Source organism: Gallinula chloropus (genome assembly GCF_964237585.1).
Source record: "Gallinula chloropus genome assembly, chromosome: 3".
Lineage (NCBI taxonomy): Eukaryota > Metazoa > Chordata > Aves > Gruiformes > Rallidae > Gallinula > Gallinula chloropus.
The window spans coordinates 105,808,800-105,823,241 of NC_140087.1; positions in this window are offsets into that span (position 1 = coordinate 105,808,800).

The window sequence follows — 14,442 nt, forward strand, 5'->3', positions numbered from 1 at the left end:
CCACCCGAGTGCTGACTGAACGATCTGGCAGTTCTCGGCCCCCCCATAAGTAGCGAGCCTCTCTCAAAACCGAGACGGATGACGCAGGGACCCCTCATACTTTTTGGGTCCCGAGTCACCCGGGAGAAGCGGGGACGGTGCTTCCCTGGCTCTTAGTACGGCCTCCGGGGCCGGTGCTCCCGCCGCGGGGCTGTCCCAGCGCTGCGGCCATCCCCGCAGCGCCGCCGCCCAGCGCCGGGAAGCAGCCGCGCCGCACTCCCCTGGGCCGGGCCGGGCCGGTCCCCGGGGCTGGCAGGCGGGCCCAGCAGCTGGCGCGGCAGGCAGGCTGCCCGGCCGCTCCCCCGAGCTGGCCGCCCGCCGCCGCAGCCTCCTGCCAAGCCCGGCTGGCGAGCGAGGCTGCCTGCTGCCCGGCCGCGCCTTGCGCCCGGCCCCGGCCCTGCCAGCGCCGCCGCCCCTCTTCTCCTCGCGTTGCCGTCCACGCTGTCTCCGCAGGCAGAGCACGGGTCACTCGTTTCACAGGCTCCCCGTCGCCTGTCCCCCCGCACACCTCCTCCGCTACCGTGGCTGTTACTGTTTCCTCCGGCTCAGTTAAAGAATAAGCCATAGGGAAGACGTCCTTTGGGGAAAATACCGGGATTTCTGTATCTCTCAGGCATTGAATATCTCATAAAAAGATGCCGGGGGATGTACCTCTCAATAGCCACATCGGTTCAAACAGAGACTGCGCTTCTTAATACACACCTCTTAAAAAACCCCAAATAACACAAATTCTACATTTTCAACCATCAGAACCCCAAACTGTTGGTTACTCTATCTGTACAACTGCTTGAAGAACCAGCTTGCAGCTTCCAGCACTTCTGTTAGTCCGTGCTCACCTGAGCATAGCTACGATGTTGCATCTTTTGCTCTTAAGACCCAAAAGTTGAAATGATCTCAGAAAACTCAAATAAGGATCTCCTGAAAGAAGAAAATCCACACCCCAAATAATATGGCTTACCCCTTGAGAAGTGGATGCCTCTGCCCCAGCTCATACTGTGTCAGAACCCTGCATTGGTGCAAATTAATTTGACCCCATTCAGTAAACATGGACGTAAGACAGAGGAATGATTTGCTTCCCATTTTGAGTGCTCTGCGTAGCAAACCAAATATTTATGTTCCAGAATCAAAGCCAAATTTCAAAAAAACATTCTGCAAATTAAACAGTCTTTCAGAATTACAGCATAATATTAATTAACTCTCGCTGTAGTTAATACTGGGATATGCCATAACATTGAAACACCTTATGATATTCTGGATGTTCTGATTGTATTTTGTGATTGAACCAACTTTATTGTTTTTCATATTAAAATCAGCTGCTCTTAAAATGGTTGAGGGAAGCATTTAATTCCTTTTGCCTTAAGAAACTTAGCTCTGCCAAATCAGTAATTAGGGTATGAAGTATAAAGGGAAACCTGTCTTACATCTTACATGACCAAGAAATAAAAACAGCAGTTGTCACACGAAATGATCAGTTAATAAGGCAACATCCACAAAACATATGCAGCAATTTGTCTTCAAAAGTCAAGAGGCTGATGTACAATTCTTGAATTTACTATGAATGCTGAAATATTTGTCATTTCTCTTGAAAAAGTAACTCCTGAAGTAGCACTGATTAAGTGGAAATCTCAGCTTCCAGCAGAAAACCAGCAGCTAGGTAGATTACAGTGAAGCCATGTAAGATCTGTGTCTCCATCCCTCAGCTTATTCTTTGGCTTTTTAGTAGACCGTGACATCTGTGTATTTCAGTTAATAACTGGAGACTGAAGGTACTGCATGCTCAGACCATCCAGTTCTGGCAAATTCTTTCCAATGAAAAATAGTAGCAGGAAATGTGAAAGCTTCCTCTAGGTACACCTGAGGACCTAGAGGTCCTGCTCACCCACCTTTCATTCTTCATCTCTTTCTATCTTTTTGTCCATTCTTCCTTCCTCCCCAGATTTCATCCTCTTCCTCCTCTCTTGATCTGTGCTTTCCATTCTAATCTTCCCATAACTAGCAATTCTTGAGTCCTTCAGTGAATTGTTTTAAAATTCCCCACCCCAACAGCAGCTCTTCATTTTCTGCTAGCTGCCTCCAGGCAGCAGAGCGATCTAGACGAAACAACTGCTTTCAGAGAGGGCCTTTTGGATTCTGTTCATGCAGGAAGGGAATCCCAATAGCCACTCTGGAAACTCTGTGGACCTTTCCAATTCCCCATGAAATCTATGAAGAGACTCCTAAGCCTAATCCATCAGAAATTCATGTTAGCAGCTGCTGAACCACAAATGTTTGGCTGCTCTACAGACCACATATGGTAGCTGATGCTTCGATAATGAGGGAGAGATCTCTTGTCCACATCAGCTGTACAAAGCTTAATTATATTTCACCTTGCCCCTTTCCCAGAAATAGGTCATCTACATGGAAGATTGACTAATATCTCTGGACAAAGGATGATGGAAGAGCATTTAGTTGTTGCATATATTACTAGAAAAGAGGAGAAAAATTGAGTTTCTAACCATTTTTTCTAGTATTTCCTCCTCTGTACAGTGATAAGCAAAGGTGTATCTTTCTGCTGCTGTGTTTTGTTGCAGCATTCTCTGGGTAATATGTATTTTTGTGTGGTTCAAACAGAAAACATATTTTCCTGTTTCTTGAAAAGTCACACAATTTACACCGGGCATTTCTGCCTATCCTGATTTCTGTTCCAGAACCACTCAAATTGAGAGAGCTGAGTACATTCCTTTGTATGAATGTATATGAAGCTAAACTGGGGTATTATGAAAAACAGTTCACAAAGCCAGTAGAAAGCTATATATAAAATGATATTCTCATTTCAGATGAAGTCTGAGACAAAAGGGATATAGGTAAACACAGCTGCAACATTTTTAGGCATATAATCAAAAGCACAAAAAAATATTGGAAAACTATGTTAATTATTGTAATTAAATTGTGAACAGTATTGATAGAAAAATATCTTTAAAGCATATAAAATCAAAATGGAACTTTTAACATATGGGAATTTATTCTAGGAGAAAGATGTGCCAGGACAAAACTACCAGTTACCTACTTGCTACTTATTGCTAGTAGAAGTTGAAACTTAAGAGAGAAGAAGGAAATGGAAGAAACATTCTTCAGTTCTGGTTCACTGAATCCCCTAGTTTATGAAGAAATAGGAAACTAGCATCAAGCCACTTCAAACGGAAGGTTTTCTTAAAACGCTCTATGTTAAGACATTTCCCTCTCCATCTGCAGCTCCAATGTTATTCCCTTCTCATATCGTGTTTCTGTATCCTTTTCTTTCCTTCCTTTATCAGTCTTTTAGGTATGATCTTTTCTTCGCTCCCTATAGATATTTTCTTCTTTTCTCACTGTGAAAGTCACAGAAGGTGAGTGTGCACTCAGTGTGCTCCTTCCACCGGGCTTAAACATAAGTGTAAAATTGTATTTGCCAGTGGAACACCAGGAAGCTCTCTATGCAGTCTGTGGAGACAGGCAAGCTCTCTCCAGATGGATTCACATTCAGAGCAGAAGTCAAACTAGACAGTTTAGTCTTCCAAAAGATGCTACGACTGAGGCCACCTGAAGGAACCACACACCTGAAGGTGGTTGTCAACTCTTGGGCACTCCGACGAAGACAAACAAGTCCCCACAGCAGAACTTTCCACTGCCTTGTCTTTCTCAGGTTCATGTATTAATTTTGTTGTGGTTGTTGTTGAGCCATCAACAGTTTGCTTTCCAGAACCCTTCAATTCAACCGGACTCTCTAAATTAACTTATAACAAAGGAGGAGGAATGACTTTGAATCCTAGTATGTTGGGCAGCATATAGCCAGCTAAAGACATTAGGGTAGCCTAAGGACTAAAAAAGCCTATATATTACCCTAATCTTTACCCCTATGCCCTTGTTCCAGCCAAACAGGAACAAAACCAGCTACAGACTTGCTAAATGTGCTTTCAAAGTGGAGATGGATGCAATGGCCATGGCTCCATCCCACCAGTGGCTCACAAGTACAGCAGGATGCTGTGGTGCAGAATGTGTGTTGGCCTTCAACACAGCCCCAGTCCTGCCCCACACTGCTCAGAGAGGAGCCTCCATGCCTCAAATGGAGCACCCTTCACTCCATGGTGGCCATGAAGCTTTGGAAATTCCTGAGTGCACTTCATGAAGCAGAGCAAGTTACTTGCTCTAGAGAGTCAGTCAGGCCTTAAAGCAGGATGTGAGAAAGCACAGGTAGCTCCACAGATCTGCACAGCTACCAGGTAATTGTCTAGAGACACAGGCTTTTTCTGGTTTTCCAATCAGAAATCATTTTTCTCAATTTATCTCTTGGAGGGAGAGCTGACATCTTCCTTCCACAGAGAAACATTCAATTTCAGGATAATTTGCACATAATACTTTGCTTTTGACTCACTTCAAATGGAACAATTTCCCAATAAGATAAAGCAAGGATGAGCAGACTGCGGCCACTGAACAGAGTATGCTGGCAGAGCAGAGCAGCAGTATAATGACATTAAGACTCAGATTTTTAAAACATTCAAAAAATAAATCAGATTACAAAAGAGAAAAAAAAAAAAAAGAAAGCCAGTCCAAAATTGTCTGAGCAGCACGGAGTCACTTGGAGGTCCTTCACAAATGCAGAACAATTGGCTTCACCTACAGCCCTTAACTGCTCCAGCTGGTCATTACCTGACCGCTCAAGCCCTTTGGACGAGTCAGTAATGTTCAAATAATCCACATGCAGACACTATCTTACACCTTCCTTAGTGGACTGCAGTGCAAATGCATGGTACAATTAATTAACACTGGGACCAAAACCAGAGTCTCCAGCTTCCAAAACAAATGCTCAGCCATGTAGCCAAAAGCACAGCTCCAATGGCATAAGCCAATTTACTCTCTGTTTTATTAAACTTCCACAGTGTTTAGAATCACTAAGTCACAGTGGGCCTGGCACTTCATGTGATGAACCCTAGCGAGCATTTCCTTGCCCACCCAAACACAATTGTAAGCCTGTGTTGCAAATCCCTCTATCATCTCAGGCATTTCTATCTTACTGCAGATTGCATGCGATGATGTGAAATTTGGCAACATACGTTAACAATGCCTGAGCCCAGTGAAGACACGTCTGCCTGTGTATGTGCACATGTCTGCTTCTCTTCTGAAAGCTTAAAAACTAATTCTTTTTTGGTCTATGCGTTTGTTGTGGCATTCTGAATCTGCAGACCTGTAGCTGCAGGTAGCTGTAGTCATCTTAGCTTTGTAGCTATGATTCACCCTCATTTGCTTGCAGTGGTCTGGAAGCTAAGTTCAAACATGAGCTGATTGTATCTGCTGTATGTTCAACAGACTGATGCAGGCATGTGCTTAGTGGTCAGAGAAGGGGCCATTTGCTCTTAGGTGGACCATCTCCCTCTGCGGAAAGTTGGGGTTGTCCACACACCTGGTTACAAATAAACAATTTTTTCATATAGCATGAGTCCCCTGAGAGGCATCCCATCCTTACATATGATTTGGCTTTGAAATAATATGCCTGTTTTGTAATTCTGTAATTATTTCCCTTCTATAAATAGGGGGAGATCAAAGAAACTAAGAAAAGTGCATTTCAGGCTATAATTTCAGTTACGTTCAGATGCTGTGAACAATTTAATGAGAACAGGCACAGGTAAATTCTACAGCTAAGCAAAACTTTACTATTTTTTTCAGTTTTCTATTGACATTCTTTACATAAGTAAATTTTATTGAAATGCTGCTTGGAGTCCGTGTAGCCAGAGGTAAGACCTGCTTGTTTGCTTCTCTCCTGGTTCCCTCAATGGAAGGGGAAAATAAACATTCCATTGAGACTTCTCTTCTCTATTCTCCTACCTTCTTGCAAGAAACAATAGTAAAGAGCATTTTTGCTAAGGAACTAAGGATCTTATGTGTGCAAACTGAGTGTGAAAGAGTGTAGTAAGGTGAAAACTCAACATTATGACCTGGATTCATTGGTTTTCAACACCAGCCTAGTGACCCGAAACTCCCTTTATATCCCTTTATTAGAGAGAAATACACACTTTTGTAGTGTGATTGATCTGATGCCTCTTAGACTGAGGTGAAACCTTGGCCTTTGGAAGGGCCAGTTCCTCTCTCATGATGTCAAAGGAAGCTTATGGTGGCTAAACCAGTTGCATAGATCTTAACCATAAACAGCAACATTTCATCCAGTGTGTCTGGGGGTCATGGGGGAGGATCAACGTATTTCATATTTAACCACATCCTAATGGATTAAAGCAAATAAACATAATAGTAGCCACGCAAAGGATTTTCTCAAACACCCACTGTGACTTAAATTGACGCTGTTCCTAAATAACTGTTCAGCTCACCAGACACAACTACCAACTTTAGGGTGAGCGGAATGGTTGCTTGCACACGTACCCTGTCCCACATAGGAGCTCAGACACCTGCCTCACATGTGGACAGTGCATTGCAGGGACTGGATCTGAAGCCAACCCTGATTTATTGTTAAATGTTCAGATTCTAGCAGCACGTAATCAAGATCTCAACAGGCCTAAAAGACCAAATCCTACCTGTTATCTGGGATGACCTAATACCAGTTTGTATCAAGAACATTGCAAGATGCGGTTTTCAATTTATAATTTATGTATATATAATACCCAGATTAATGAGAGCAGCTTTTTCACCAAGCTGGATCTCTCAACGTTTAAAATCACCATACCTTCCTTAAGTACTAGTCCTTTAAAGAACTCTTTCTAGACTTGTAAAGTAAAAATGTGACTCGTAGTTCCCACATACTTAGAATTTTACAGGTTATTGAAATAGCATAAGCTGGAAATAATTGCGGTCAGCTGGCATAGTGCAATAATTCCGTTTTAGTTCATTTCTAGCCTGTACTTGTTTATAAAGCATCTTGTTGTTTTAACATCTGCCTCTTTCTAGATATAATTATCACTTCAGATCTTCTATTTAGTTTCAAAATAATCTTGAGCAAACAGAGGTTATTTGTTTGTCCTCCCTTTGCATTCATAGCCATAGGTGATTGATAGTAAACCAAATTCTTCTCCATTATCTGTCCTCACCTAAGCCAGATCCTCTGGTTGCCCCAGTCTGACAAAACAGCAAGATCAGAGTCTTTGTTTCTGCTGTAAAATTTGCCAGGTGCACTGTCCTGACTTATTCATAAGACTTGGCTTTCTTTTTAAAATAGTTCTACTACACCATCTTTGACAGTATTTACAGATGGCATTGAATGTTTCTTTATAATGTTAATAGTCACAAAAAAGCATATTAAAATTTTTCAGTAAAAGACATCTTTCCTAATAGAGGTTGCCTGTTGCTCTACATTGGCACGCTTGTTTTATGATAATAAGATCACTTCTCATAGGAAATGTTTCAAAGGTTTCACTGGCACCTATAATGCATATTTAATGCAGATACTCCCCTCGTCAAGGTTGCTTTGATAGTGTACCTGCAGAAAGCAAGGCAGAGAGAGGGAAAGAGGAAATTAAAAAACTGTCCAGATTTCTTAGCTAGCACCTACCCTAGAGCCCTAAAAGCATCTACCAGTGTCCAGATTTCTTGAGAACATGAGACACTCTTGGAGCGAGTATAGGCCATTTGGCTCATCATGTCTCATTCCCTTTTCCATCTACACCATGATGTCTTCTAATTGTTTCTTTAATGACCTCCGTGTTTTTGCCTTAACTATCTTGCCTAGTAAGCCATTCCACACATTTATGATTCGCTGCTTGAAAAAAATGCTTCCTGACATCTGTTCTGAATTTGTTTTTCTTTAATTTTCATTTATACCCTCTCATTCTATCATCTGTGTTGGGCTGAAAATAGGAACCCATGTTGACATTTTCTGAACCATTTAAGTTTTATGTTCTTTAATTAAAAACTCCCTCTCAACTAGACAGAAGTCTAACCTGGTGGTAGAGAATATAATACTGTATTTAAACAAAATATTACTTTTATAAAGATAAAAATTCATTAATATGTATGTTTAATATTCCATAGGTCAGCTCATTAATGTCTCCTAAAAGGAAAATTCTAACATTTTCTAAGTTTCACTCATGAAGAGGGCATGAAACGCACTGAAAACACTAAAAAGTTTCAGGATCTAATTTTTTTCCTGGTCTTGTCTATGACATGTCTTTTTATCATTTTATTCTTCTTTAGATGCGCTAATGCTATGACCAGCATTAAAACTACAGTTTTCCCTTAGTCAAATTTTCACGTTAAAAATCTAGTTTTCAAAAAAATGCTAAACCTTTTACATTTTCAAAATTTGTTTTTTTTTTTTTATTTTTTAATAGATATCTCAATTTGGGCTGCCACATAATTGGGATATCCTCCACAGACCCTTCTGAAAGAAGGAAATAATTAAATTTTGTTTGAGAGCTATCAGTAACTTTAATCACCAGGGCTTTGTTGACATTAGTGAGCCATTCCAAGCTCAAGACCTTTACACCGGATGCTTCTCTAACTGGTGAATGCTGTGAATTTATTTAGGATCAAGGTGTTCATTATGTGTTCACTTCCTCCTGCTAATCCCTCCTTTACTTTTCACTCATTATTTTCTCCTTTCCTTCTGCAAAACAATGACCCAAGCATCAAGATCCTAAAGCTCTAAAGTTTAACTTGCCACAGCCATAAATGGTATTAGCACTAAAAGTTGGTTTTGTTCCAACCATTTGATGTAACTAATGAACAAATATCTTGCCAGTTCTTCTACTTGGTATCCTCAAGTGATCCTTTCATTCCATGGGTCCTGAGGAGCATTGCCTGGTCCAGCCTGGTGTGCAAGCAGACTCCTTGGGAAGGACCAAAAAAATAACCCACACTGAAGTTGTGTAAAAACATAGATCCTCTTCTAGGATGCAGAATGCTCTGGATCCCCCCCTCTGAATGCTGTTGAGGAACAATGCACTACTAGACAGATTCCATAGCAAAGTTCTCACTTGTTAAAAGCGCAGCTATTCTTAGTAGCACATGAGCAGAGAAGGAGGGGAGAGGAGAGGAAAATGTCAAGATTGTAAAGCTTAAAAAAATGGAATGAAAAAATTGAGCATTCTGGGTAATATGTGTTCTCTTACTGGTCATCCAAGTGCCATTTTTAGATCTGATGCTTTTAAGTAATATTTCCAGATATTTTTGAGAATGTAATTGATCTGTGAGAGACGGCGCTTGGCTGAGCCTGTGTTCAGGATGGAAAAGGACCCCTTGTTCTTTCTATGCAGGCTAGAAGTAGCTCAAAAGGCAAAGGACAAAGCATGTGCCATTCACTTTGACTGAGGACCATAGGTGAGAAAAAGGGCAGACACTAACCCTTCCCAACCAATATAAGCAAGAACTTTTTTCTGCTTCACTTTACCACCTTTCTGCTTAGATCGTACTGTTCTTCTGCCAAATTCTTATCTCCTTTTGTATCTCCTTACCAATGCTCTCTGATCTTTTCTGCCGATGTTTGACATGTGGGTTTTGATGAGTTCATGTATTATTACCCAAGCAGATAATGGGACCCAGGAGTTTCGGTGTGCCATGTTTGAGTGCCATATATCCTCCGGAATTTTGCAGTTTCTACTGCTTTTGGGGCCAAGTGCCTCGACTGAGCCTGTTTGAGTGGAATTTAGAGCTGTTTCAGAAACTTACACAGAAACAAAGGAATGCAGGATCAGTTTAACAGAATGAGGAGCGATAGCCATCTCGACAGTTTTCCAGGGTAATTTGGCTTGGTGCTTATGCCTAAAATTCATTTTGTTAGAGTGACTGATCTTCAGTAGAACTGGGTAATGAATGGACAGCTAGGTTAATGTCAATGTGCTGTTAGAGGCAGAAGCCAAAAATTCTCTTTAATGTCATCTCATTAGGAAGCCCCCGTGTAAGCATCTTTCCCGGAATACTGTGAGAATCTGTGCGCCAGAGCTGGTGGGAGGGATCCTCCACCAGCTGCCAAACATGACATTTCTGGACAGGCTGCTGAACCCTCAGCAGGTGACATCTGTGAAGCAGCCTTTCATCTTCCTGTCTCTCAATGGCTGGATACCTGCATGGGGCAGGGATCCCAGAGAGGCTCTATGAATGCAGCCTGTCTCTTTCTCCCAGCTGGGCTTCCACAGCCACAGGCTGAGGATCCCAGAATTTGAGCTTCCAGTGTCAACATCTGCTCTCAGAGACTCTTTTGTCCATTTCTCTCTTTATGTGCTGACAGCTAAAGCCCGGTCCAGCCAATATAAACCGTCTGTAATCAACAGAACACAATCTACTGACTGTTTACAGCTTGCAAGCAATAGGTATATTTTTTTTCACTTTCTGTGGTGTGTTTAACTGAACAGGAGAGTGGTGAACCAGCAGAAAGGATTGAGCAGTTTAGAAATTTTTCCGTGGCTGTTAAAAAAAGTGAAAGCTTTAAAGTGAAAATTTGCTTATAGATGATAATAACATTAGAAGCATTTAAAATTTTAATACATTGATGCACAACTTGTCTTGCATAGACTCTGCTGGTAAATGAACTGTTTTATGAGATAGGAAAAATGACACAAAATGGAAAACATACAGAAGTGTTTTATTTTTTCCCTTTTCACAAAGCCACCAAAAAGGCAAACACTCTTTTCACAAAATTCCAAGTGATGCTAAATGTAGTTTATTCATAAAAATTAATGTTATCCCATTGAATACCAAATGAATTGCTAATCATTGGCCACCCTGTTTTAGAGTGTTACCTATCCATCTGTCTGTTTTGCTAAAGGTACTTTTCACAACATATGTTTCTTTTGGCTCTTTGAGTGCCACTAGCAAAGGTATAGTCACCCATCAGAAGGACATTCAAATAAATACTAAGCAGTAATTGCTTAAGTGCATTTCTATGTCTTTGTTAGATACTTCTGTTTTACTTTTCTTTGTGAAGGAAGCAAGGTATTCCCTCAGTGCTGGATAAATGTAGGTGGAAAGATTATTTCCTGTGGCCAAAGAAGAAGGATAGAGTGTTATTCTCTTATTTCTGTCCCAGGCAACCTGGGCCCTGTAATCTTGAGCCTCGGAGAAAAGGAGGAGAACGTAAGTAAGCATTCAAGAGTTGAAATGTCATTCAATTTCAAATTTAATTTGGGTCATATAAATCATCTTTAAATATATCATCAGACACAACCTGTGGGCTTTTCTTGTTTGGTGTTTGTAAAATGAGCAAGCCATTAACTGTGCTAATTTGTGGCTATTCATAATGCACATTGGGAGCCTCAGGCTAAAGGAGGTATAACCATCTTCATGAATTTCATCCTCCTAACGCTGGTGAAACAGTATGATAACATTTTCTGCTTCCACTTCTTCTCAGTTGGTCAATGCACATGTAACAGCTGGTATGGACATGTCAGTGTGGACATGTCAGGGAGCCTTGCCCTATGTGCCAAATACAATCTGTGCACAGCTAAACACCTAGCCTGGCCTGGGCACTATACCTACACCTCTGCACCTGCCTGTCTCAACAGCCACTGAGAGCGACAATAAAGATATGACTTATAACATGAGGAAAGCATAGTAGCCTGAAAAGAATACATCCTAGAAGGCCAGCGCTGAGCAGGCTAGGTACTGAGAAGTATCTTCAATATGGGAAGATAAATAGTGAGTTTCTATCTCAATATAGTCTAGAAAACAAGATGATGGATGTAATATAAATAGAAACGGGGTGAGATGTGACCAGACTCGCAATCCTAAAAAATAATTTAGCTTTATGTTACACGTTATAGCTGGAACAATCACAATCAGAAGAGTAAAGGTGAGAAAACTTGTGGGTTGAGATAAAGACAGTTTAACAGGTAAAGCAAAAGCTGTGTGTGCAAGCAAAGCAAAGCAAGGAATTCAGTCACCACTTCCCATCAGCCGGCAGGTGTTCAGCTGTCGCCAGGAAAGCAGGGCTCCATTGCATGCAATGGTTACCTGAGAAGACAAATGCCATTTCTCCAAACACCCACCCCTTTCTTCTTCTTCCCCCAGGTTTATAAGATGTCATACGGTACGGAATATCCCTTTGGTCACTTGGGGTCAGGTGTCCCGGCTGTGTCCCCTCCCAACTCCCTGTGCAACCCCAGCCTACTCACTGGTAGGGTGAGAAGCAGAAGAGGCCTCAGCTCCATGTGAGCACTGCTCAGCAGTGACTGAAACATCCCTGTGTTACCAGCACAAATCCCTCCTCTCTAGCTAAGAGAATTAACTCTATCCCAGCCAAAACCAGAACACTACTATAATAATGTTACTACAATCTGAGACAATTTCCAAAGCATTATAAATGACTCAAAAGGAAATGCAACCACTCTGGGTCATCATACCACACTTGCTCAGGGATGTTTGGAGTCAAATTCTGAAAGAAACACAAAGAAGAACAGTGGATGTTCCTAACTCAAATACCATGGAGAACACAGACATAAAAGGATAAACGTACAATTCTGTCTTCCTTAGCAATTATATCATGTAGATAGCGAAGTGTTTTTGTCATAAACGTTGCCAAATTACAATGGGGACTCAACAAATACTGATAAATGAATATAATCCCCCATAAATGTACACACCCTAGTCGTGTCTTTTATCTCTACTTACATTCAACCTCATGTATTCAATCTCACGTCTCTGTTAAATTTCCAGTTCATAAAATCAATATCCTGGTAAAGCACCTTCTCAATGAACAGACTCTCTGGAGAGCACAGAGTGTCTTTTGCTTAGTGTTCATCAGCATGAAGGCAGGGGAACCACCTGTTTATGCTTGAAACTCTACTTTTCAAAAACTGTTGTGTTAAAATTACATCATCTCCAGTTCTTGGAGATTCTTGGAATCAAAATACTCTAATTTCTTGCAGATTTATTTTCCTAATGCCAGCTATGCAATTATTTCATCACTTCAAAGTGCAGAACATCAGTGTACTACTTAAAAAACCCCACAACCCAAAACCAACCAACATGGAGAGGAGAAAAAACAAATGGAGAACACAATTATCAGGTGTCCACGATATTAATAAGCTGTTAAAAGTGCTGGTTACTGAAGAACATTCTCTGGTCAAGGAGAGGAATACAAACTGAGATACATAAGTCTTTCTCAAAACTTCTGTATGTCTTTTAATTTATTGGTCAAACACATACCTATTTTTATAGTACTTTTAAAAATAATTATTGTAAAGGAATTAATTTGCATGATAATCTTTGTGGAAATAATGATACCCTCCATCTGATTCTAATTTACTGACAGAAAAATGTCAAGGAAGGAAGGGCAGAATCTTTTAATGTTTATTTCTGCTGTTTGAAAATGCTCTAAAAAAGGCACTGTGACTCTGGTGGGGGCTCTTTGATGGAAGTTTTTATGAAGTTAATGTTGCAGAGACATGGTCGGAAGCCCCCAACAAGTGGACTGTGGCGTGTCGAATGGTCAAACGATTCCATCTGTAGTTAAATCTGCTACTGGAAGCATTTATCAACCTCCCAGTTGTTTAATTTGGGATCCTGCTGCTCCCACACTCTATCTGGATTTTGTCATTTACTAGAGCAGCACCCTTGCTAGGTTTGGAAAGAAAAGCAAAACCACACAAGTGTTTCAGCTACTTCAGATATCTGTTCAGAAACCAGAAATACTGAAAATCTCAACATTCTTATACCTCATCTAATCTATTTTCTAGATAAGTGGGGGCTGAGGGATGTTAGTGAGTGATTTTCTGGGAACTTTTCTGACAGTGTTAAGTAAACTTCCCTGACTTCATTCTAAGCCCAATTCTTTTTACTACAGAGACTCAAACTGAACTGCAAATGGGAGCCATCCTCCCTTGCACTTGTAAAAATCAAATCTCGGTTTTATAGCTTCAGCCTTCTTCTCCAAACAGCTCAATCGAGCAGCCCAAGTCAGCATATTTAACCCTTTGTCCTCCTCTCCCTCTCCTTCATCTGCACCTTTCTTCCACTTCCACTGCAGACTTGCGGTAGCTCTGAAAACCAGGGGACCTAAGAGTTTCTACTCTCAGAGCATTTCCTATTGTGTTACCACAACACTGCAGCTGAGACACAGAACTTGTTGACCTGAGCAGAATTAACAAATATTTCTTTCAAACAAAAGAGTCTGGACCCCAGAGAGCTGTCTAGGATCCCCTCCCCATCGCAACTGTCACTCCCCTTATGACATTGTGAACCTCAAGCACCTTAGCTGGAAATAATCTCTTTATCACAACATCCTACTAGTGTACCCCAGCCCCTTTGAAGGGGAGAAAACTTTTCATCACCATTTGTATTTCACACTTCTAAGCAGGAAGGGGACACCACACCGAGCTCTAAACTGGGAGGAGGGTCAGAACCCATCACAAGGGAAGAATCCAAATCCTGCCGGTAGTCATGTCAGCCAAGAACTCTCCTCAAACTTAATAAAGTTACTAGAATCCATACTTCTTCCAGTGGTGCTGGGTT